Below are 25,292 nucleotides of genomic sequence, written 5' to 3'. Positions count from 1 at the left end.
ATGGTTATCAGAGCTCGACTAGTTGGGGCTAGTACTTCAAAACCTACCAACACATTCTGGGATTTTCTCATGCAACGGTGTTGACAGTATACTAAGAATGTGGCAATTGAGGAAAAACATCTAGCAAACGAGTGTCCTATGGACATAACTTGTCAACGAAAGAAGTCAGAGGAGGATATCAAGAAGCATTCTGATGAATAGGTAGTATACAGTCAAAAATGGCATCACTAAGGAGTGCAAAAACATTGTCTAGTCAGATGAATCCAGATTACTATTGCACCATGATGATGTGAGGGTGAGAAATTGGGTCAAGCAGCATGAACTGATCAACCCTTCCTGTCACGTATGAGCAGTTAAGGCAGGTGGAGTAGTTGCTCGGTAATGTCTTTTTGGCACACCCTGGGTCCTCTGATACCTGCAAATGAACGTTTTAACAGTAGGCTTACATAAGCATTGTGGCTGACCAAGTTCATCCCTCTATGGCAGTTTTTTTAATGACAGAAGGACACTTTAGGCAGTATAATGGACCATGCTAAAATGGTTGTACAGTCATGGACTGGTTTCAGGAACGTTTTCCCTTCGTCCCTAGCCTTCACAGTCCCCAGATCTTAATCCTAAGTATACAGCATCCGTGGGATAAGATAGAATGGGATGTCCAGAGTATGTCAGTACCTCCACCTAACCTGCGGCAACTGCAAAAAGCTATCCTGTCTGCAAGGACCATCATTCTTGGAAACCATTTCAACACTTAGTGGAATGCCAAAGGAATTGCTTAAGGCCAAAGGAAGTCCAGTGTGCTACTAGATGGGTATAATCTATGTAGACAATGGATTTATTGAAGTGTAAACTTTCAGATTTAATCCACCAGCTTTCAATAAAATATTGCATTAACTGCATATATCCATAAAAAACTTTGTAATATATGTTATTACAGAAAAATGCCTTGTTCTCCAGTTATCAGTTCTATTCTTTCCCCTTTCCTAAACTAAAGCTTATATTACACCAGCAGATAACTGTTAAGATCAATGCTAACAAGTGTTTGTATGAACGCTCATTAGCGATGATTTGGTAGTGTAATACTGCCGCCAATTACCCGATGAACGAATTTAAATATTTTAGCAGGTTTAAAAATCCTCATTTGTCAGCAGCAGATCGTGCTGTGTAATCAGTGCTCTGCTGCCATCAAACAATCACTAAGTATGGGGATGAGTGATGTCATATAGCTAGCGAGAAGGCAATTGCCGGGTGAAACGTTTCCCTCCCAACAATTACTTACATAATCTGCAGGTGTAATATAAGCTTTACATTCACTCTGAATTAAGTGATAAATCCATCTTCAGACACCGAAACAGATTGTCATCCCTCTGAAGGATCAGATTACAAGCTCTCAAAGAAGTACACGAAGAATGAGCTGCAGATTGAGGATCAAACAGATGGACCTAAAGGGTTGAGCAGCTAATAGTACGTGCCATATTGTACCCAAGTGCTTTACTCACATTAATACTGCTCAGCACTTCTCTATAATGTTAATTTGTTTCTGAGGTTAAGAAGCAGATTTTCCTGACATCGTAATAGATACTCTCCACTCACCACAACCATCATCTCAGGGAAAAACCGAAAATTAGGGAGTGAATCAGTGAGATCAGAGAGTGGATACTACAAAAAAATAAAAAATAAAAGGCAGATACAAGTCATACAATGACCAGTATAGTGATATGATTCATATATACAAATTTGCCACTTACCTGCTACCCATTACTCTGGTGAAACTCTATGAACCCATTTGAGTGTATGAGTGCCACTACTTATGTACAGAACATCTGAATATTTATGTATCTGAAAAAGCGTTGTTCCAGATCTGCAATGCCAAATATGTACTTTCACAGTGTGCACAAGAAATAATACTCTCAAGAAAACTGTTCCTTTGAGCAAGATGACATCAGTCACTGATTTAATTACAGAAAGTAAAAAAATATACTGTTTAATATGATGAAGTTGAAACTGAGATTAAAAAGGTGACTAATAAAGCTGTTCTAAATCTGTTCTACTAATGACTTATCTAATAAATATTGTTCTAAATCCAATTCCCACAATCCAAAATAGGTCTCGTAATGAGTTAGTGTACCGCATGCCAAAGGCAGGAACGGGTATCGTTTCAACGACTTCACTTCATGCAGAGCTATGGTAGAAAATACAATTGTCTAGGGTCTTTTTAGATGGGCTGCTGACCTATCATTCTTTATCACTGCCACGTGCAAACAGTGGTAATCAGTCGACAAACGTGCAAACTACTGTTGTGTGATTGGGTCATTTATACTAGCATAAAAAGGCTTGCTGGTTGGCGGAGAAGAGCTGCAGACTATATGAAAAACAAAGGGGGCAAACAAATGGGTAACCTTCATTTATCCTCCTTTCAGTTTGCATCAGCAGATCTTAGGCTACATTCACACTTGCATTGTTGTTTTCCGGTAGTGAGATTCGGCAGAGGATCTCAATACCGGAAAAAAAAACGTTTCCGTTTAGTCCTCATGCATTCTGAATGGAAAGAGATCCGTCCAGGATGCATCAGGAGGTCTTCCGTTCTGTCAGCATTCTGTTTTGTGTCAGGTCATAAAAACGGAAAAAAAAAAACGGATCCGTCACTGAAAACAATTTAAGTCAATGGTTATGGATCCGTTTTTAGGAGCCTAAAAAAAAACAGATCTGTCACCCATTGACTTTCAATGTATTCAGTGTATTTAAGAAAAAATAAAAAATAATATCTTTTTTTTTTATTTCAAATAATTTTATTACTTTTCAGTTTTTTAGCATCATCATGTTATGCTTTAGACAATAAGCAGATTTATTGTAAAATACATACAGCAATTGTAGTATGGAACACGTAGATACATATTCAAGTTATATATCCAAGCATAGAGTATTGCAGTACACAAGCACATAAACTGGTCAATAAAACCTCCCAACAGCAAGTAACTCCCCCCTCCCCCCACCAATACCAGAGCAGGACAGAGCGACAATAATCCCAATGAGATTCCTCTCATGAGAATTAGGCTAGGTCTACACGACGACATTTGTCGCGCGACATTTTGTTGCACCAATGTCGCGCGACAATTTTTATAATGGCAGTCTATGGTGTCGCACTGCAACATGCAACATGCTGCGACTGCGACGCGACAGTCGCAGAAAATCCATTCAAGATGGATTTTTCTGCGACTGTCGCGTCGCAGTCGCAACATGTCGCATGTTGCAGTGCGACACCATAGACTGCCATTATAAAAATTGTCGCGCGACATTGGTGCAACAAAATGTCGCGCGACAAATGTCGTCGTGTAGACCTAGCCTTAGAGATGTGTACCGCAGATAGCACAAGGCCCTCCACTAAGTCCTCTTTCAGACGGGCCTTGCGGGAAAATGTGCGGGTGCGTTGCGGGAACACACGCAATTTTTCCGCGCGAGTGCAAAACATTGTAATGCGTTTTGCACTCGCGTGAGAAAAATCGCGCATGTTTGGTACCCAAACTTCACAAAAGTTCGGGTCTGAGATCGGTGTTTTGTAGATCGTATTATTTTCCCTTATAACATGGTTATAAGGGAAAATAGCATTCTGAATACAGAATGCATAGTAAAATAGCGCTGGAGGGGTTAAATAAAAAATAATTTAACACACCTTAGTCCACTTGATCGCGTAAAACGGCATCTCTTTTCTCTCCTTTGCTGAGCAGGACCTGTGGTGAGCATTCATTGCAGGAACAGGAACTGTGTTGACGTCACTCCGTTCATCACATGATCCATCACCATGGTAAAAGATCATGTGATGACCGGAGTGACGTCACCACAGGTCCTGTTAACTCACTAAAGGTGAGTTAAAAAATGTGTTATTTTTTTAACCCCTCCAGCGCTATTTTACTATGCATTCTATATTCAGAATGCTATTATTTTCCCTTATAACCATGTTATAAGGGAAAATAATACCGATCGGGTCTCCATCCCAATCGTCTCCTAGTAACCGTGCGTGAAAAATCGCACTGGATCCGCACTTGCTTGCAGATGCTTGCGATTTTCACGCAACCCCATTCATTTCTATGGGGCCTGCGTTACGTGAAAAACGCACAAAGAGGAGCATGCTGCGATTTTCACGCAACGCATAAGTGATGCGTGAAAAATCACCGCTCATGTGAACAGCCCCACAGAAATGAATGGGTCAGTATTCAGTGCGGGTGCAATGCGTTCAACTCACGCATCACATCCGCGCGGAATACTCGCCTGTGTGAAAGGGGCCTAATAGTGGGAACTTATTTTATTTCATCCCCCGGGGTGTCGGCACCACAAACCTCAAATGTAAACCATCACGCAGCACTGTTTCCCATATGCACATATAAACACAATGCATCCCAAGCAAGCATATCCATGCAAACTGTGAGCTGTACCATAAATCCATTTTGGTTGGTACGCTAATAACTTCGACATACACACCACTCTAGCAATATCCACAGTAACCTCCCCCCCGCTCTTATTCATATCTATCCTCCTCAATCAGTGCATTTACACAGAGTGCAATAATCCCTCTTGTGAGCGCCAACCAAGGACTACAACATCCAGAATTATCGATCCAGGCTCCCCATATCGCCTCAAATTTAGCTAGATTATTTATTTTTTGGCATACTCCTCTTTCCAGGCGAACTACTATATTCAATCTACTTACATACTCCGATATATCTGGAGGTATCAGTTGTAACCATTTTGCCGCTAACGTTTTCCATGCTTGGTACAACATTCTATTTATTCCAGTGGCTATTACCAATTGTAAAATTATCCTCTGGTATTATACCCAATAAGCACAACTTAGGGTCAGGAGCAAAACGGGCACTATACACCTTGTTTACTAAGTGTATCACCGCCTTCCAATATGCTGTCAATAGGGGACATGCCCATAGCATATGGAACAATTCTGCCTCAGCATTCCTACATTTAGGACATGCCGGACTGTCTCTATAGCCAACTTTAAATAGAAACACTGGGGTCTTATAGACTCTATGGATTAAATATAGGTGGGATAGACGAGCCGCCTCACTGAGGGATAAATTTGGGGTGAGATCTAATATCTCCTCCCATTGCGCATCTGTAATACTACCCACATCTCTTTCCCAGTGGTGTCTAATTTTAAGAGATATTTCTTTAAAAAGTCTTCTAGCAAGGCCTGATACACCGTGGAAATCGCCCCCTTTACCGTTTTATTCCATTTTGATTTCATACATCAGCATACTAACAGAACGGATGCATCCTGATGTGCAAAATCAAAACGGATCCATTTAATGACAGTACTGAGATCCTATGCCAGATCTCAATACCGGAATTAAATGAGTTATCCAACCTCCTATAATGACCCCCCCCCCCAAATGCCCCCCGGATGTTTTGATCTGCACAACAGGAAAATGCAGCGACGCCGGTGCGGGCATCAGGAGCGACGCCGATGCAAGTATAACCTATATGAGGGGCCCGGGCATTGGGGGCGGGGGGGTCATTATAGGGGTTGGATAAACGCTTTAACAATACAACTGTGAAAGCAGCCTTAAAGATCTCTTAGACAAGCACGGGATCCGAAAGAGCCCTTAGGCCTCTTTCACACGGGCGTCATGTTTTTTGCCCGGATAAGAGCCGGGTGCGTTGCGGGAAAATGCGCAATTTTTCCGCGCGAGTGCAAAACATTGTCATGCGTTTTGCACTCGCGGGAGAAAAATCGCGCATGTTTGGTACCCAAACCCGAACTTCTTCACAGAAGTTCGGGCTTGGGATTGATGTTCTGAAGATTGTATTATTTTCCCTTATAACATGGTTATAAGGGAAAATAATAGCATTCTGACTACAGAATGCTTAGTATAATAGTGCTGGAAGGGTTAAAAAAATAATAAAAAAGTTAACTCACCTTATCCTCTTGTTCGCGTAGTTCGTTCCCGGTCTGTAGTTTGCTAGCTGTGGGCTTGGGCTAAAGGATCTTTGATGACGTCAGATCACATGCTCCAATCACATGGTCCATCACCATGGTGATGGAGCATGTGATCTGACGTCATCAAAGGTCCTTTAGCCCAAGCCCACAGCTAGCAAACTACAGACCGGGAACGAACTACGCGAACAAGAGGATAAGGTGAGTTAACTTTTTTATTTTTTTAACCCTTCCAGCACTATTATACTATGTATTCTGTAGTCAGAATGCTATTATTTTCCCTTATAACCATGTTATAAGGGAAAATAATACAGTGAATAGACTGTCACCTAGAACCCATGCGTGAAAATCGCACCGCATCCGCACTTGCTTGTGGATGCTTGCGATTTTCACGCACCCCCATTCACTTCTATGGGGCCTGCGTTGCGTGGATTATCGCACCGCAACGCACAAAGAGGAGCATGCTGCGATTTTCACGCAACGCATAAGTGATGCGTGAAAATCACCGCTCATGTGCACAGCCCCATAGAAATGAATGGGTCAGGATTCAGTGCGGGTGCAATGCATTCAACTCACGCATCGCACCCGCGCGGAATACTCGCCCGTGTGAAAGGGGCCTTAGACTGGCATCACAATTAGGTTCCATAGGATCACAGAGCTCAGGGGTGTTTTATTGATTGGTCAATATCAGGCATCCTCAAACTGCGGCCCTCCAGCTGTTGTAAAACTACAACTCCCACAATGCCCTGCTGTAGGCTGATACCTGTAGGCTGTTCGGGCATGCTGGGAGTTGTAGTTTTGCAACAGCTGAAGGGCTGCAGTTTGAGGATGCCTGGTCAATATCATCAATAATAATAATTAGCCAAAAATCAGTGACTGATCCCATGTAATGATTTTCTTCTAACAATCTTAGATTTTGTTTTCTATATTCTATAAAGTCATGAGTAAATGCTAAAATCCATGTAAGCTCATTATCTACAGGGCTTTAGATAATTTATTTCTGTCTCCGAAATTAATGAAAAAGCCATTTCTGTCAAGTGACTATATGGGGTCTATTATTTTATCGGCTCCCTAACGGACCCCCCCATGCAGATGTGAACCTAGCTTAAAGAGAATGTGCCATAAGAAAATGATCTATTGTTTAAATCACGTTTTTATGTTTAATGTATTTTTAAATAATTTTTGATGTTCCATGTCAATAGCTATATTTAAACAAAAATTATAAAATTCTACAGTTTTCACACTGGCCATTAAGCCTAATAAAAGATGCCAGTTATTTGACTGTTACAGATCTCTTTACTGTAGTTATCTGCTTATCTAATCCTGCCTGTAAATCACCTCTGTGTATAGATAAGAAAGGATCCACCATTCACAATAAGTGATTGTCAGAGCTCATCTATTCTTTCCTTGTACAATGACCTCTGCACAGGTCACACAGCATGTCCAGAAAACTCTCCCATAGAAGTCAATAGGGTCCCCTCCTGACCATTGTGTCTATGGCCCATGGGGCTGCTGGAAAGCAATGTTACCAATGCTTTCTAAATGCTGTTAAGGACCGCTCAGGCAAAATGGCCGACCCCATAATTATGTTCAGGAAATAAATTAAATAAATCTGTAATCAGAAAATAAAAAACAGATTAGAAAAAAGGAGACGTGTCACTATCTGGTTTTAACTGGCAGATAAGCATTTTTGGTGACACATTTCCTTAAAAAAAAAGTTTTAAGTGGATCTGTCAGCTAATCTTACTACAGGCAACCCAAGCCAAGGCTACATATTGCTGCCTAACACAATAAAAAACCTACCTTTCTTAGTACTATCCCTATTTCTGAAGTGCGGAAATAGAACTTTAATTTTAGGTCTCAAAGTCCCTAGCATGTATAACTGCTACAGGCACGCCTCTTTACATATTCCCTGTACCTCCCCTTGCACCAGCCAGTCCGTCCTCTCTACTACGACGTTACGATCCTCTTCAATTCCGTCTGGTTCTGCACACGTACAGTAAGTATGATGAGGCCAATGTCTATGGCGAGGCATACAGTGTGCAAGCTCGCTGAGGGATAGCGCTCAACCAGCTGGCCAGAGCTGAAGGAGAATCGGGACATCGCAGTGGTGAGGGGGGACTGGATGGCACAAGAGGAGGTACAGGGAACATGCCAAGAGGCGGGCTCTTATAGCAGTTTGAGGCCTGATCTGCATACAAATCTGTTATGTGTTAGACATGTATTGTAATATTAGTGCAGGGATTGATTTAGCATCCTAGATTAAAGGGAACCTGTCACCAGGATTTGGGGTATAGAGCTGAGGACACAGGTTGCTAGATGGCTGCTAGCACATCCGCAATACCCAGTCCCCATAGCTCTGTGTGCTTTTATTGTGTCAAAAAACTGATTTGATACATATGCAAATTAACCTGAGATGAGTCCTGTCCCTGACTCATCTCAGGTTAATTTGCATATGTATCAAATCGTTTTTTTGACACAATAAAAGCACACAGAGCTATGGGGACTGGGTATTGCCGAAGTGCTAGCGGCCATCTAGCAACCTGTGTCCTCAGCTCTATACCCAAAATCCCGGTGACAGGTTCCCTTTAACTCTGCTGTTCTTGATTACTTTTGCCTTGCTCTGTCAGTTATTCTAATCTCCTGCTCAGGTAAATACGGATGATACACACAGGAGCCAGACTGTGTCGCATTACATGACAAAAACTCAAGAGAAACAAAGTTATTTTTCTGCAGTCCAGAAATACATGGGTTTTTAGGCAGCACTATGTAGCCTTGGCTTGCGTTACATATAGGAAGATTAGCTGACAGATTCCCTTTAAAAGCTTAAACGAGTCAGGATTAATATAATGAGATTTGTGACGAGATCCTTATACAGTGTATGAAACAAATGTTTTACCCATTAAATCTCAACTGCTACCATGAGCAGAGCTGCACGTGCGGACTTAATGCTATGCCAGCTCTGTGCCACAGAAATGTAACAAGGAAGCGAAGGCTGGTATGACTCACTTGTGTCCTAGGTAACAGTTAGATTCTGTATCTGTTGACTCGTCTGCAGAAGTAATGCCACAGGGGAAAAACAAGATCTGCTTTACTACAAAACGGAGGTACCGATTGGTGATGGTGATAAAACTTCAGCCCTACAGCTGACAACTCTTAGGGCTCATTCACACGAGTGTGTGAAGCCCGTTGCCGTTTTGCGGATCCGCAATACACGGGCACTGTTCCGTGGCCATTCCGCAGAAGAACGGAAAGGAACACTACCAAGTGCTTTCTGGGGTTCCGTTCCGTGCTTCCACACCGATAGAACTTCTCCATCTTTTTGCGGAATGGAAGGATTCAAGTGAATGTGTCTGCGATTCCCCATGCGCCTGCCCCACGGACAGTGCCCGTGCATTGCGGACCACAGCACGGGCTTCACGCGTTCGTGTGAATGAGCCCTTATTAATAATTTCATATAACACACATAAATAGCACAAATCACTCAAAAACACCTATATAAAAGACGGTATAGACATCTATTAAGTTCAACACGGCATAAACAGTGGGGCGGCCAAACATGGCCTGTGAGAGCGAGGGGGCACTGGTTCCTCTCTGACAAATTCAGCCTTATCGTCATTATGTAAGAGCCCCACACATGTACAAGACTGCCCTCTAGTGACCCAAAAAGCTATAGTCCAACTTTGTGCATACAGGACAATACATTTCAGGGCAGACAAAGCACACCATATCTGTAAAGAGCGAAAGTCTAATCAAACTGCATAAAGACAAAGTAAAGGGAGAGAATACACAGCGCGACCTACTGATCAGAGACACTCCTGGTTCTCCAAAACTGAGGTGGGTTATTAAATCATCCAAAAACCCATTTGTTTCCTAAAGATGGCAGAAAAGACAATACTGTAATGAGACAATGTAAGGCTAGGACTACACAGCGCGTTGTATTGCGCCACAGCTTCTGCAGAACACATTCACTAGAAGTAGTGGCAGTCAGGGGTGGAGAGCCGCCGTGTAGCCGGGGCTGCACTGTGACTTTTTGAAGCACTGATTGATTTTAATCAGTCCATAAGACTGCATACGGCCCAATGAATTGCTCCGGACAGCGGCTGGAGCACAATAGTTAAAGGGGTGACGAAACAAAAAGTTTTCCTATGCAATAAGTTTCAAATGAAGTAGTATTGCAATATACAGGTACATGCAATAAAAATATTGTCCATGATAGTTTTCTCCCTGGTAGCAATCACCGCCATTTCTCCTGTGGCTGAAATCCTGGTCCACCATCTCCTGCATTGGACCAGACATGCTCAGTAGCTTCTCCGCTCCCTTCCTCCTCTCAATACCGGGGTATTGATCTGACAGAGAAAAAGTTTAAGGGACCCAGACTCCTTTCATTCATTCCTTCCTACTTGGAAATTGAAAGAAATATATAGCTATCTCTCTCTAAGCAGTGCAGAAGGAAGATGGGGGGGGGGGGGGGTGTAAAATACCGTAATGCTAATTATTTATGGCTTGTGTGCGAGGTACTATTTTCTATATGGGCAGGGGAGCTGACTGCAATGCACTTCGGAGAGATGCAGGTACCTTAGTGCCACGTGACAGCTGCTGCCCATCCACAGAAAAGGAAGAGACACGAGCACCAGATATGCGGGCCCAAAAAAAAAAAAAAAAATGATAAAAAGGATGAAAGTTACACTGGAGAGCAGGTTTTTGCTTTAAAATAGTTAAAATAATGGTGTGCATTAGTACAGATTGGAGATGAGCGATTCAATTCATCTTATCTACATCTGAGAGGGGCTGAAGAAGGCCCTCCGTGCCGCTACGATTGACAGGGCCTGGCATCTCTCCAAGCCCTGACAATCTTGTGCCTGCGCCGCTCCTGCAAGTACCCGCACAAGCTCTGCAGCGCTACAAAAAGTCTCTGTGTAGCCCAAACCAAAATACATTAAAAAAAAAAAAAAAAAACCTTTAACCCACCAGTTGCAAATGCAATAAATGCCCACACACACTTCCTAAATCACCCTCTGCCACCAGTAGAAAAACTGGGACAGGCACACACATGACCACTCCAGCCAATCACAGAAACATAGATCAGTGGAAAACAATGGATCCTTGGCGCTGGCTGCTTTCAAACGGTTTGCTTTCTGCAGCTTTTGAAGTCAATAACAGAAACTGAACAAAACTCCTAGTTTTTGCTATAAAAAAATGCAACAAAATGGCGGAGTATTAAACCCCTCCCCCCTCAAAGGGAATCTGTCAGCAGTTCTATTCTGCCCTATCTGAGGACAGTGTGGTACCCTTAGCAAAGCGCTGGGTCACCTACCTGAATTGATCCAGCCAACTTCCTAAAATATATTGAACAGCTTCAGTGTGCAGGACTTTCGTCTCCGCTCAAAAATCATATTCTGAGCGGACCCCGAACGGACCCCATTATAGTCTATGCTCAGTTAGGTCTCAGTTATCTGCAGAATCCGTCCTTTCCGTTCTCCTGCTCCTCAACGGAGCCGAAGAACGGAAAGGAGAAACGGTGATGCGAAAGGAGCCTTAGGATAATCAGAGGTGCCAGACGAGGACAATCCATATCAATAAGCTCTACTAGGGTGTATGAGCCCTCTCAAGTCACCTAAATGGAGAGCTGCTGCAAAAAGGTAACTTTTTCTCTCAAGGCCATGAGAATACTATTTATAAGAGCATCAGCTATTGATTACAATGTGACAGGTAAGGATAGGACAAAACGGCGCGGTCAGAGTGGTTTGGGGTGCAGCCGAGAACCGCACGGCCAATTAGGCTGCAGCCTCTTATTTAGCTAATGAAGATAGCAGCGTATAGCCGGTCTGCACTGTAAATAAGGCTACATTCACACGTCAGTATTTTTCTATATCCCGAATTTCGGTCCGTTTTTTGCGGATCCGTTGTTCCTGAAAATGTTTCCGTATGTCATCCGTTTTTTGCAGATCCATTGACTTTGTATTATACCAGGATCCGATTTTGCGGATAATAATAGGACAAGTTTTATATTTTTTCGGACATGCGGGATGGAACAACGAAACGGACAGCACACATTGTGCTGTCCGATTTTTTTCAGGACCCAATGAAAATGAATGGGTACAGAACTGGTCCAGATCTGTTCCGCAAAAAATCAGGAAAGAAACAACGGACGTGTGAATGGACCCTTAATGGCCACGCGGCACCTTCGATACCATTCACTTCAATGGAACTGTGCTATGCTCCCATTGTACGTGACATCACATGACCTAAGAAGAGGCCCCAACGCTCACGCCTCCCCAAACACATTATAGGCAGAGGTCCTGGGAGACGTTCCCCACTGATCAGATATTGATGACCTATCCTAAGGCTAGAGAAGTCCTATAACAGTATACAGCATGAGACTACTGACTGGCTGCAGTTGTCACGTGCGGCATATGGACACACCACTGCTGCCGCCAGGACAGCAAAGCCCAGCAGGCAGAACAGAGTGGCGGTGCTGGAAAGGAAGGCGCCAAGGACAGTAAGTATGGGTTCTTTATTCTAACAGTCTCCATGCCATAAGTGTGACAACCCCTCTAGTGTAACCATGGGTAAGACAGAAACTGGTTCTTCAGGACGCTCAGACTGGCACAACCTTCACATAACATAGGGCAGGCTATGGCACAGCTGGATCTATACCAGTGGCTTGTCACTGAAACACCCCCTTCCTAATGACAGGAAAATAACAAAGTTGTGGGTAGGTCCCCAGATAAGGTAAGTCATTGCTGGGTACAGTGCCTCCCTACCCCTGAAGGCTCGTACACAACATGCCCTGCTTCTTATGATGCCCACCAAGGAAGCGGAGGAGCCGTCACCACAGTCACCCATGTACCACAGGACATACATGCTAATTACTCACCATAGGAATATCCGAGGCACTTCCCAGTAAGTCACAAAGCTGCCAGCGCCTTCATTTGCCAGCCTGGCAGGCACCGTCCTTTTCCCTGTTATGCCCCCTTGCCAGGCGTGGGGCAGTTACGCTTTTGCTCTTCCTCTGGTGGTGACAGGGTAGCGGCTAGTTCCCCCTTCTCCGAAAGGACCTTCTGACGTCGCCAACCCACGTGACGCACCCATGTGACTTCTGCGGTCACGTGGTACGGCTCCTGCGCGGGCTGTGCGTTCCACTGAGGAGTGTGGCGGACGGCGGTTCTCCGGGGTGATAGGGACTGTTCAGGAGGCAATGGCGGGGCTGCTGAGGACAGACGCGCGCATTAGTGTGCTGTGGTCCCAATGCTTGGCACCGAGCTATACGTGGGCGTTATTAACCGCTTCACGACCGGCAACAAGGATTTCAACTGTTCGCCTCGCCTTTTTGTGTCACCTTATGCTGACCCCATAACTTTTCTTTACTTTTTTCCATGAACTGAGGTGTGTGAGGTTTTGTTTTCTTGTAGGGTATCTTTTTTATTGGTATCATTTTGGAGGACCAGTAACTTTTAGATTTTTTTTTTTGTTGTGAATTTTTTAATTTTTGGGGGGGAGGGGGGAGTTGAGTTAAAAAATAAATAAAAAATTAACATTCTCCATGAATAACATGATATTTTAGCAATTTGAACATTTGCAGATTCAGCAATACCCTTTATATTTTTCTATTTTTAAAGGGAACCTGTCACCTCCAAAACACATATAAAACCGACATCATTACCTCACAGTAGCCCCCATGTGTTCATAATCATGTGTTTCATTCCTCCATCGGTTGCTGCATACTTTATAAAAACGCTGTTTTATTCTCCATTCGCGCTATCCTCAGAGCCAGCTAGAAGTCAAGGGGGCAGCCTCCTTGCTTCAAGTCCAGCTAAGCCCGACCCTTACCCGTCCTCCCTTCACTGTGATTGACATCCTGCTGTGAGGCTGCTATCGCGCAAGGCTCGCGCATGCGCAGCGCGCTCCTTGTGACTGCACGATCCCGGCTCATGCACTCAGCCGGCTGCTTTCCTGTCTCTGCGCATGTGTCGGGCGCGAGCACGATGGAAAAGTGTGGGAAAGCAGCAGGGCAGCTTCCCAACGAACATAAGGGGAAGCGGTTATCACACAGGCCCTCAGCAGATTTTTGGCATGGAATCTGCCAAAAATCCCGGTCAGTCCCGGTCAGACCCCCTACCCATCAGATATTGGAGGATAGTTTATCAGTATAAAACTCCTGGAAAACCCCCTTGAACTTTCACATGGACATAAGTAATGAGACCTTTTCCCAATGACACTTGAAATTTAGCTCTAGGGGCCTCCTACTTCTCTTGATGACCAGTAAGATATTTTTGCACCTTGATTGGCGTCTACCTATGGTAAATCCTGGTGATTGCACATGATTTGTAAAGACTCGCCCCTGTTTATATAATGTCTCACAGCTGACTGCATATCAGAGGAAACACCAAGCCATGGTCACTCTGACTGAGCTCCAAACATATTTTGTACAGAAGAGAAACTTCCAGAAGATCTATCATCACTGCAGCACTCTACCAATCTGGGCTTTATGGCAGAGTGATCAGAAAGTAGCTTCTCAGTAAAAGATGCATGAAAGCCCGTCTGGAGTTTGTAAGAAAAAAGTTTGTAAGAAAAAAAGCACCTGAAGAACTCTCAAACTGTGAGAAACAAGATTCTGTGGTTTGATGAAACCAAGATTGAACTTTTGACCTAAGTTCTGGAGGGAACCAGGTACTGCTCATTGCCATGGTGGCTGCAGCAGCATCATTCTGAGGTGGTGTTTTTCAGTGGCTGTAGCAGGGAAAGTGGTCAGGGTTGAGAGAAAGCTGAATCGAGCAAAGTACAGAAATATTTTTAATGAAAAACTGATCCAGGGCACTCTGGAGCTCAGACTGGGCTGAAGATTTACCTTCCAACAAGATAAACACACAGCCATGACAACATAGGAGTGACATAAAGGTGTATTAGACACCCAGATGCTGCTAGTGATTGTTGGGAGGAAAGCATTCCCTGCAGGCAATCGGCAGATAGCTAGCAGAGGACACCGTTGCTATTACATGCAGCAATGTTCTGCGCAACATGGGGAGGAGCAATCTCTATGCCATCGCTCATCCCCATGCAGGACAGTGTAGTGCCAGCAGCAGATCGCTATTAGACAGCTCAATCTGCTGCCGGCAAATCCAGATCTTTCAGCATGATCTTGATTGCCAAATGAACGAGCATTTGCTTGTTCATCGGGCAGTTAGAGGCAGTATTAGACTGCCAGAGGATCACTAACGAGCGTTCATACGAACGTTCATTAACGATCATCAGGCATAAAATCTGGCATTCTAATCTTTAGGGACATCTCTGTGAATGTCCTGAGCACTGACTTTAACCCAAGTGATCATCTCTGGAGAGAGCTGAACATGGCCACTATCCAAACAGATATTGAGAGGATCTGCACAGAAGAATAGCAGAAAATGCCCAAATTAAGGCGTGCAAACCTTGTGGCATTATATCCAAGAAGACTGGAGGTTGTAATGCCAAAGGTGCTTCAACTAAGTACTGAGGGTCTGAATACTTGTGTCAATGCAAGGTTTTAATTTTTTATAAATTAGCAAAGAGTTCTAACATTCTATTTTCACTTTGTCATCATGGGGTGGCAAATGATGAGAACATTTTTATTTTATTTTAGCACAAGTCTGCAACATAACAAAATATGAAAAAAAAAGTGAAAGAGTCTGAAAACTTTTCAAATGCATTTTCTACTTTTGCACAAAAAGAACACATTATTAACCATTTGGTTTTATATTGCTAAAATCAGAAACCCAATATTCTGTTTATTAGGAGACAGATGAACAAAAGAACCAGCAATTTGTTGTCAGTACATCTCCTGTGTAATGTACCACCAACTAACCATTTTGAGTCCTGTACAGAAGATGCAATCATCTGACAATCGGTCACTCCTTTGTTGAGTGATTGACAGCATGTTTACATGGGACAAGAATCAGAAACAAGTGTTGATTTCCTACCATCTGGCTATCCAAAAGTTTCCTAGGCCTTGCCACCTTCGGGAAGCATCACCACCTTACACTACCTGACAGTCCAAAAGTAGAAAACCCTGCAGAATTTTGCAGGGCCCCATTGGTGCCCCAACACACTTAGTTCTCCAGTAGTCAAATGGTTAGACACTCTTTGAAGGCTATGGATTCATTTAGGGCATACAAGAATTAAGAAAAGGGATGAATAGGCACAACCACTTTCTGGAGTGTATACTACAAATTTCATTCAGCACACAGGCATTATAACATAAATACTAAAAATCACATACAATAAAATAGCATTCAATAAAATAGTATACAGCATATAACACAACAAGCAATTAATTATGGTGGCAAAATAAAGCAGCAGAAGTGTCCAAAAATAGCAGCAATATACACTCGCCTAAAGAATTATTAGGAACACCATACTAATATGGTGTTGGACCCCCTTTTGCCTTCAGAACTGCCTTAATTCTACGTGGCATTGATTCAACAAGGTGCTGGATAGCATTCTTTAGAAATGTTGGCCCATATTGATAGGATAGCATCTTGCAGTTGATGGAGATTTGAGGGATGCACATCCAGGGCACGAAGCTCCCGTTCCACCACATCCCAAAGATGCTCTATTGGGTTGAGATCTGGTGACCGTGGGGGCCATTTTAGTACAGTGAACTCATTGTCATGTTCAAGAAACCAATTTGAAATGATTCGAGCTTTGTGACATGGTGCATTATCCTGCTGGAAGTAGCCATCAGAAGATGGGTACATGGTGGTCATGAAGGGATGGACATGGTCAGAAACAATGCTCAGGTAGTCCGTGGCATTTAAACTATGGCCAATTGGCACTAAGGGGCCTAAAGTGTGCCCAGAAAACATCCCCCACACCATTACACCACCACCACCAGCCTGCACAGTGGTAACAAGGCATGATGGATACATGTTCTCATTCTGTTTACGCCAAATTCGGAACTATACCATTTTAATGTCTCAACAGAAATCGGGACCAGGCAACATTTTTCCAGTCTTCAACAGTCCAATTTTGGTGAGCTCGTGCAAATTGTAGCCTCTTTTTCCTATTTGTAGTGGAGATGAGTGGTACCCGGTGGGGTCTTCTGCTGTTGTAGCCCATCCGCCTCAAGGTTGTGCGTGTTGTGGCTTCACAAATGCTTTGCTCCATACCTCGGTTGTAACGAGTGGTTATTTCAGTCAACGTTGCTCTCCTATCAGCTTGAATCAGTCGGCCCACTCTCCTCTGACCTCTAGCATCAACAAGGCATTTTCGCCCACAGGACTGCCGCATACTGGATGTTTTTCCCTTTTCACACCATTCTTTGTAAACCCTAGAAATGGTTGTGCGTGAAAATCCCAGTAACTGAGCAGATTGTGAAATACTTAGACCGGCCCGTCTGGCACCAACAACCATGCCACGCTCAAAATTGCTTAAATCACCTTTCTTTCCCATTCTGACATTCAGTTTACCCTAAGTTCACACCTGAGCGTTTTACAGCACGTTCCTACGCGCTGTAAAACGCTCAACAAGGAGAAACCAATGCTTCCCTATGGGAATGGTTCTCACCTGGGCGTTTTACAGCGCGTACGATCACGCTGTAAAACGCCCGACGCTCAAACAAGTTCTTGAGCTTTTTTGGAGCGTTTTGTCACGCGTTCCCGTACATAGACTTTCGGGAACGCGCGACAATGTGTGTTCGCTTGTCTCTGTATGCGCGATTGTAAACGCCCGTACAATCGCGCATACAGAGCGCTCGTTTCAGAACGCTCAGGTCTGAACCCAGGGTTAGACTTCAGGAGATTGTCTTGACCAGGACCATAACCCTACATGCATTGAAGCAACTGCCATGTGATTGGTTGACTAGATAATCGCATTAATGAGAAATAGAACAGGTGTTCCTAATAATTCTTTAGGTGAGTGTATTATTGCGCATATAATATAAAATCCAAAATGCATATATAAAATACTTGTAAAATATAAAAATTCCATAAAATTTTTTGAATATAAAATATGTAGAGATATTCATCTGTCAGTCTTTATTGCGGTTTTGTTGTGTTTTCTCTACAATTTGATCTTCACTCTTTAACCGCCTCCGGACCGCCTAACGCAGATGTGCGGTCCGGAGGCGGCAGCCCTGCGCACAGTCACGCATATATGCACACAGGAACGGAAGGTAAGAGAGTGGCTCTCCAGCCTGCCAGCGGCGATCGCTCGCTGGCAGGCTGGAGATGTGATTTTTTTTAACCCCTAACAGGTATATTAGACGCTGTTTTGATAACAGCGTCTAATATACCTGCTACCTTGTGGTCCCTTTTGTTTGGATCGACCACCAGAGGACACAGGTAGCTGTGCAAAGTACCAGAAAACACCACTACACTACACTACCCCCCCCCTGTCACTTATTAACCCCTTATGAACCACTGATCACCCCATATAGACTCCCTGATCACCCCCCTGTCATTGATCACCCCCCTGTAAGGCTCCATTCAGAGGTCCGTATGATTTTTACGGATCCACTGATACATGGATCGGATCCGCAAAACATGCGGACGTCTGAATGGAGCCTTACAGGGGGGTGATCAATGACAGAGGGGTGATCACCTATATAGACTCCCTGATCACCTCCGTCATTGATCACCCCCCCTGTAAGGCTCCATTCAGACGTCCGTATGATTTTTACGGATCCACTGATACATGGATCGGATCCGCAAAACACATGCGGACGTCTTAATGGAGCCTTACAGGGGGGTGATCAATGACAGAGGGGTGATCACCCATATAGACTTCCTGATCACCTCCGTCATTGATCACCCCCCTGTAAGACTCCATTCAGACGTCCGCATGTGTTTTGCGGATCCGATCCATGTATCCGTGGATCCGTAAAAAATCATACGGACGTCTGAATGGAGCCTTACAGGGGGGTAATCAATGACAGAGGGGTGATCACCCATATAGACTCCCTGATCACCTCCGTCATTGATCACCCCCCTGTAAGGCTCCATTCAGACGTCCGCATGTGTTTTGCGGATCCGATCCATGTATCCGTGGATCCGTAAAAAATCATACGGACAGCTGAATGGAGCCTTACAGGGGGGTGATCAATGACGGAGGTGATCAGGGAGTCTATATGGGTGATCACCCCCCTGTAAGGCTCCATTCAGATGTCCGCATGTGTTTTGCGGATCCGATCCATGTATCCGTGGATCCGTAAAAAATCATACGGACGTCTGAATGGAGCCTGACAGGGGGGTGATCACCCCATATAGACTCCCTGATCACCCCCCTGTCATTGATCACCCCCTGTAAGGCTCCATTCAGACATTTTTTTGGGCACAAGTTAGCGGAAATTTTTTGTTTGTTTTTGTTTTTTCTTACTAAGTCTCATATTCCACTAACTTGTGTCAAAAAATAAAATCTCACATGAACTCACCATACTCCTCACGGAATCCAAATGCGTAAAATTTTTTAGACATTTATATTCCAGACTTCTTCTCACGCTTTAGGGCCCCTAAAATGCCAGGGCAGTATAAATACCCCACATGTGACCCCATTTCGGAAAGAAGACACCCCAAGGTATTCCGTGAGGGGTATATTGAGTCCATGAAAGATTGAAATTTTGGTCCCAAGTTAGCGGAAAGGGAGACTTTGTGAGAAAATACAAAAAAAATCAATTTCCGCTAACTTGTGCCAAAAAAAAAAAATTCTAGGAACTCGCCATGCCCCTCACGGAATACCTTGGGGTGTCTTCTTTCCAAAATGGGGTCACATGTGGGGTATTTATACTGCCCTGGCATGTTAGGGGCCCTAAAGCATGAGAAGAAGTCTGGGATCCAAATGTCTAAAAATGCCCTCCTAAAAGGAATTTGGGCCGCTTTGCGCATCTAGGCTGCAAAAAAGTGTCACACATGTGGTATTGCGTACTCAGGAGAAGTTGGGGAATGTGTTTTGGGGTGTCATTTTACATATACCCATGCTGGGTGAGATAAATATCTTGGTCAAATGCCAACTTTGTATAAAAAAATTGGAAAAGTTGTCTTTTGCCAAGATATTTCTCTCACCCAGCATGGGTATATGTAAAATGACACCCCAAAACACATTCCCCAACTTCTCCTGAGTACGGCGATACCAGATGTGTGACACTTTATTGCAGCCTAGGTGGGCAAAGGGGCACATATTCCAAAGAGCACCTTTCGGATTTCGCAGGCCATTTTTTACACATTTTGATTGCAAACTTCTTCTCACACATATGGGCCCCTAAATTTCCAGGGCAGTATAACTACGCCACAAGTGACCCCATTTTGGAAAGAAGACACCCCAAGGTATTCCGTGAGGGGCATGGCGAGTTCCTAGAATTTTTTATTTTTTTGTCGCAAGTTAGTGGAATATGAGACTTTGTAAGAAAAAAAATAAAAAATAAAAATCATCATTTTCCGCTAACTTGTGACAAAAAATAAAAAGTTCTATGAACTCACTATGCCCATCAGCGAATACCTTAGGGTGTCTTCTTTCCGAAATGGGGTCATTTGTGGGGTTTTTCTACTGTCTGGGCATTGTAGAACCTCAGGAAACATGACAGGTGCTCAGAAAGTCAGAGCTGCTTCAAAAAGTGGAAATTCACATTTTTGTACCTTAGTTTGTAAACGCTATAACTTTTACCCAAACCATTTTTTTTTTTTTGCCCAAACATTTTTTTTTAATCAAAGACATGTAGAACAATAAATTTAGCGAAAAATTTATATATGGATGTCGTTTTTTTTGCAAAATTTTACAGCTGAAAGTGAAAAATGTCATTTTTTTGCAAAAAAATCGTTAAATTTCGATTAATAACAAAAAAAGTAAAAATGTCAGCAGCAATAAAATACCACCAAATGAAAGCTCTATTAGTGAGAAGAAAAGGAGGTAAAATTCATTTGGGTGGTAAGTTGCATGATCGAGCGATAAACGGTGAAAGTAGTGTAGTGCAGAAGTGTAAAAAGTGGCCTGGTCATTAAGGGGGTTTTAGCTAGCGGGGTTGAAGTGGTTAATAGTGGAATGATAGATGAAATTATTGGTGCCATCTATCATTCCACTATTAAAGAGTGAAGATCAAATTGTAGAGAAAACCGCAATAAAGACTGACAGATGAATATCTCTACATATTTTATATTCAAAATTTGTTATGGAATTTTTTATTTTAAAAGTATTTTATATATGTATTTTGGATTTTATATTATATGCGCAAGTTCAATATAGGTGGCATTCCAATGTATGTGGGACAATCCCTATAACTAAGTATAATTGATATTGGATCCGAACCCATTTCCAATATACAAGGAATTGGATCCATGTTTTCCACTCCAACCTTTAATTAAAGACGCACTATATAAAGGACTAGAAGACTGCAGTCCTGGAACTACTGAGGAAGAGGCAAGTAGCCTCGAAACGCGTCTAGTCCAGCCAACTGCAGCGTCTTCATTTTATACAACCGTTACCGGATCAAATAAGAGCATATGTGCGCACAGAAAGCTCTTTGAAAGAAGGAAGAATCTATATACCGTTAACATAAAGGACCTGTGATAATACAAAGCGTTTGCCTATATTGGCATAGGACCTACGGATCACCTGATCAGACACCTGACCTAACACCTCACCAAGGATACACCCACTGAATGATGTCCTATTGGATGACGTAGCGGAATGTCCTTGACTCCGCGACTGACCAGGCTACACGTGTCTCCAGCGTCCTTACGAAGAATCAGCATCCGCACCTCTTGGACTGTGACATGCACGTGAGTAGGCATTTTATGCCATAAACACCCACAAACCAGAGAGAAGGAGCGGTGAACGATTTTATGCTATATTGGGCACCAGAACTTTGTATACACATAAGTGAGGATTTTCTGGTTCCCCCTAAATGTGACACACGGATAAAAGTGTTTTTATCTAAATACACTGGAAATCAATATATATTGCTGCTATTTTTGGACACTTCTGCTGCTATATTTTGCCACCATAATTAATTGCTTGTTGTGTTATATGCTGTATACTATTTTATCGAAAGCCATTTTATTGAATGTTATTTTATTGTATGTGATTTTTAGTATTTATGTTATAATGCCTGTGTGCTGAATTAAATTTGTAGTATACACTCCAGAAAGTGGTTGTGCCTATTCATCCCTTTTCTAAATTCTTGTATGCACTAAATGAATCCATAGCCTTCAAAGAGTGTCTAACCATTTGACTGCTGGAGAACTAAGTGTGTTGGGGCACCAATGGGGCCCTGCAAAATTCTGCACATCAATAGACGTGGCAGACCCCACAATGTATTTTGCTAATTTCTGGACCGTGTCTAATAATGGGGAAAGTACCATGAATAGTAAGTTGTTCATTTCGCTATATTTCCCCCGCTATAGGGCATGGAGGATGTTTAGTTTAGACATAAACGTCCATCTGCCATTGTTTTAAGCCAGGACCAACTAGGCTCAATTTTTGTGCTGGCTAAGGCTACTTTCACACTCGCGTTTTGGACGGATCCATTAAGATGATACAACCGGCTGCATCCGTTCTGTACGGATCTGTTTGTATTATCTTTAACATAGCCAAGACGGATCTTGTACACCATTGTAAGTCAATGAAGGACGGATGCGTTTTTTATTGTTTCAGTGAAAACTGATTCGTCCCCATTGACTTACATTGTGTGTCAGTCTCCAAAGCGGAATGGAGACTGAACTGATACACTCTGAGCGGATCCTTTTCCATTTAGAATGCAAACTGATCCGTTTTGGACCGCTTGTGAGAGCCCTAAACGGATCTCACAAATGGAAAGCCAAAGCCAAAACGCTAGTGTGAAAGTAGACTAAGAGATGAAACCCCTAAACTCTGGTTCCTGCCCCCCCCCCCCCCCCCCCCCATACCTGAAATAAAAGTTCTTTGAAAGAGTCTTTACAACATTAATTGCAGCAAATTCATGCAGTCATGTACATCTCATTACACTCATGATACAATTGCATGTTGAGTGGAGGTTTTGTGATGTACATTTAGCTCTGATGTTGAAATGCTTTTCTGTGAAGAAATGAAAAGGGAAAACAAGTCCTAAACAGACCACAAAAATTTCATGTTATTCTTGCAATAATGTTATGTTAGAAGATGTGTGTGGTAGATGATTTATTTACCATGATTTCTTGGCTTTACCTAATATGGCTGTGTTTGTTTGTTTTTTATACTTACAATACTAAAGTAAAGTCATTTTTCGTGGTTTGAAGAAGATCTGTCAGGGTCGAGGGGCCCCATTCTAGAGAGACGTGCAGACCTACATCTAATGGATATTTATAACATAACCTATGGATATGCCATAAATGTATGAGATGAGATTATCTCTCTAGGGTTCAAATAATATATATCCTCAATTTTTTTTTATCATGGTTTGGTCCTGATGATTTTTCACAGATGGTACATCACTCCTAAATGAAATACAAAACAATTATGTATACTGTGTATACATAAACAGCACAGAAGTTCAATGTGCTTCTTGCCTATCAAAATTTATGGAAGTGTCCCAGTACTTTTTCCCAACACCTGAATGGGTGGGTAGTTATTACTGTTCATTCTTTGGCAGGTATAAATATATATTATGTATTTCAGTGGTTGCCACTACAAAGAGTGTATTAGACTGTTGGCCCCATTAGAAGCCACAATACACCATACCTTTAAAACAAAAAGTGCAATATGATTTGTAAAATTATTAAATCACGGCTTCTTTAAATAAGTCAAAAAAGTCAATTGCTTCACAAGCATTCATGAATGTAATCCTACAATAAAATAGACACTACTGTGAATGTGTTTGTAACGATTTGGGGGGGGGGGGGGGGGAGACCTACACCAAATGTAGGAGGGAAAGGGGTGAGGGGAAAAGGCCTGGAAACTAGGGAAAGGAGCAGGTCACCTCCAGGAAAAACCCCCATCAAAGTCCTGACTGACTGCAAGTATGAATTAACCCCAAAGGTAGATGAGTTCATACACCGGAGCCTAAAGTCCTAACTCACCCTGTAGGACCCTGGTACTAATGTCAGGACAAGAGACAACTTGTTCCTCCAAACTTTAGGACGAACAGCAGTCTCTCTCAGGTCTAAACACAAATGACAGGGAAGAGAGCGACACAAGTCAACCAACATAATAAACAAAAGGAAAAGAAGACACTTAACTTCAAATGGCTATGGAAGCACAGGAACTCAGCCGAGATTTAAACACCAGGACTCCACAAAGACTGAAGCTATAAACTGCACGGCATGGTTGGACCCATACCCACAATAAACAGGGAAGGTAAAATGACCACATAAGCAACACCTGAAGCAAGGGGTGTGACCATTACCAGAAACAACACAGACATTAATTGATCCACAAGGAACCTGTCAGATCAAACCACGTGTTGCCAGTCTCACTGATCTCCTGGTACCTGTCACGGGAATGTCCGTGACAGTACCCCCCCTTTTACTGGTGACCTCCGGGCACAGAGGACCGACCTTATCCTGGTGAGACCTGTGAAAATCTTTCACCAAACGACTTGCATTCACGTCAGATGCTGGTACCCACATCCTTTCCTCTGGTCCATAAAGCTTCCAGTGAACAAGATACTGAAGATATCTACGAAGAACTTGAGAGTCAATTATCTTGGCTTTCTGAAATTCCAAACTACCGTCCACCATGACAGGAGCGGGTGGCAAGAAAGATGGTTCCAAAGATTCAACATATCTCTTCAACAAAGATTTATGGAACACATTATGAATTTTCAGAGCCTGAGGAAGTTCTAGACGAAAGGCTACTGGATTAATAATGCCAGTGATCTTATATGGACCAATAAACCTTGGATCCAACTTCCAAGAAGGTACCTTTAACTTAATGTTTCTTGTGGACAGCCACACAGAATCACCCACTCTTAGGTCCGGACTATTCATATGCTTCCTGTCAGCTATACGTTTATACTTGTTGCCCATATTCCTCAAGTTATTTAGAATTTTCCGCCTTACAGATGACAATGACGACGAAAAAAGTTATTTCTCAGGAATACCAGAAGCGTCAGAACCAGAAAATGTACCAAACTGCGGGTGAAACCCATATGCCCCAAAAAACGGCGACTTATCAGTCGACTCCTGTCTATGATTGTTTATGGCAAACTCTGTTAAAGACAAAAATGAAGACCACTCCTCCTGTTTCTCAGAGACAAAACATCTCAAGTAAGTATCTAGATTCTGATTAGTGTATTCTGTGTGTCTGTTCGACTGAGGATGAAAAGCCGAAGAAAATGACAGTTGTACCCCCAGTTGAGTACAGAACGCCTTCCAGAATCTGGAAACAAACTGTCATGGAACCATGAACCAGACGTACAACAAGAGATAAGTGG

The 25,292-nt window shown here is 43.0% G+C and overlaps 1 protein-coding gene across 2 annotated transcripts in view; it reads right to left on the bottom strand.

Moving 5' to 3' along the window:
* Positions 1 to 25,292, bottom strand: part of JAK2 (Janus kinase 2) — a 327,031-nt gene that overhangs the window by 246,466 nt on the left and 55,273 nt on the right. The window contains exon 1 of one of the 2 annotated variants that reach the window (XM_044272099.1): positions 12,822 to 13,013. The exons of the other annotated variant lie outside the window; for it this stretch is intronic. The gene's annotated coding sequence lies outside the window, so the exon portion shown is untranslated. Of the gene's footprint in view, positions 1 to 12,821; positions 13,014 to 25,292 lie in introns of those variants that run through there. 2 annotated transcript variants of the gene reach the window in all.

This window comes from Bufo gargarizans, chromosome 1 (assembly GCF_014858855.1).
Source record: "Bufo gargarizans isolate SCDJY-AF-19 chromosome 1, ASM1485885v1, whole genome shotgun sequence".
In the NCBI taxonomy this organism is placed as follows: domain Eukaryota; kingdom Metazoa; phylum Chordata; class Amphibia; order Anura; family Bufonidae; genus Bufo; species Bufo gargarizans.
Note: the sequence above shows the minus strand (reverse complement) of the source record. Positions and strands in the feature narration are given on the sequence as shown.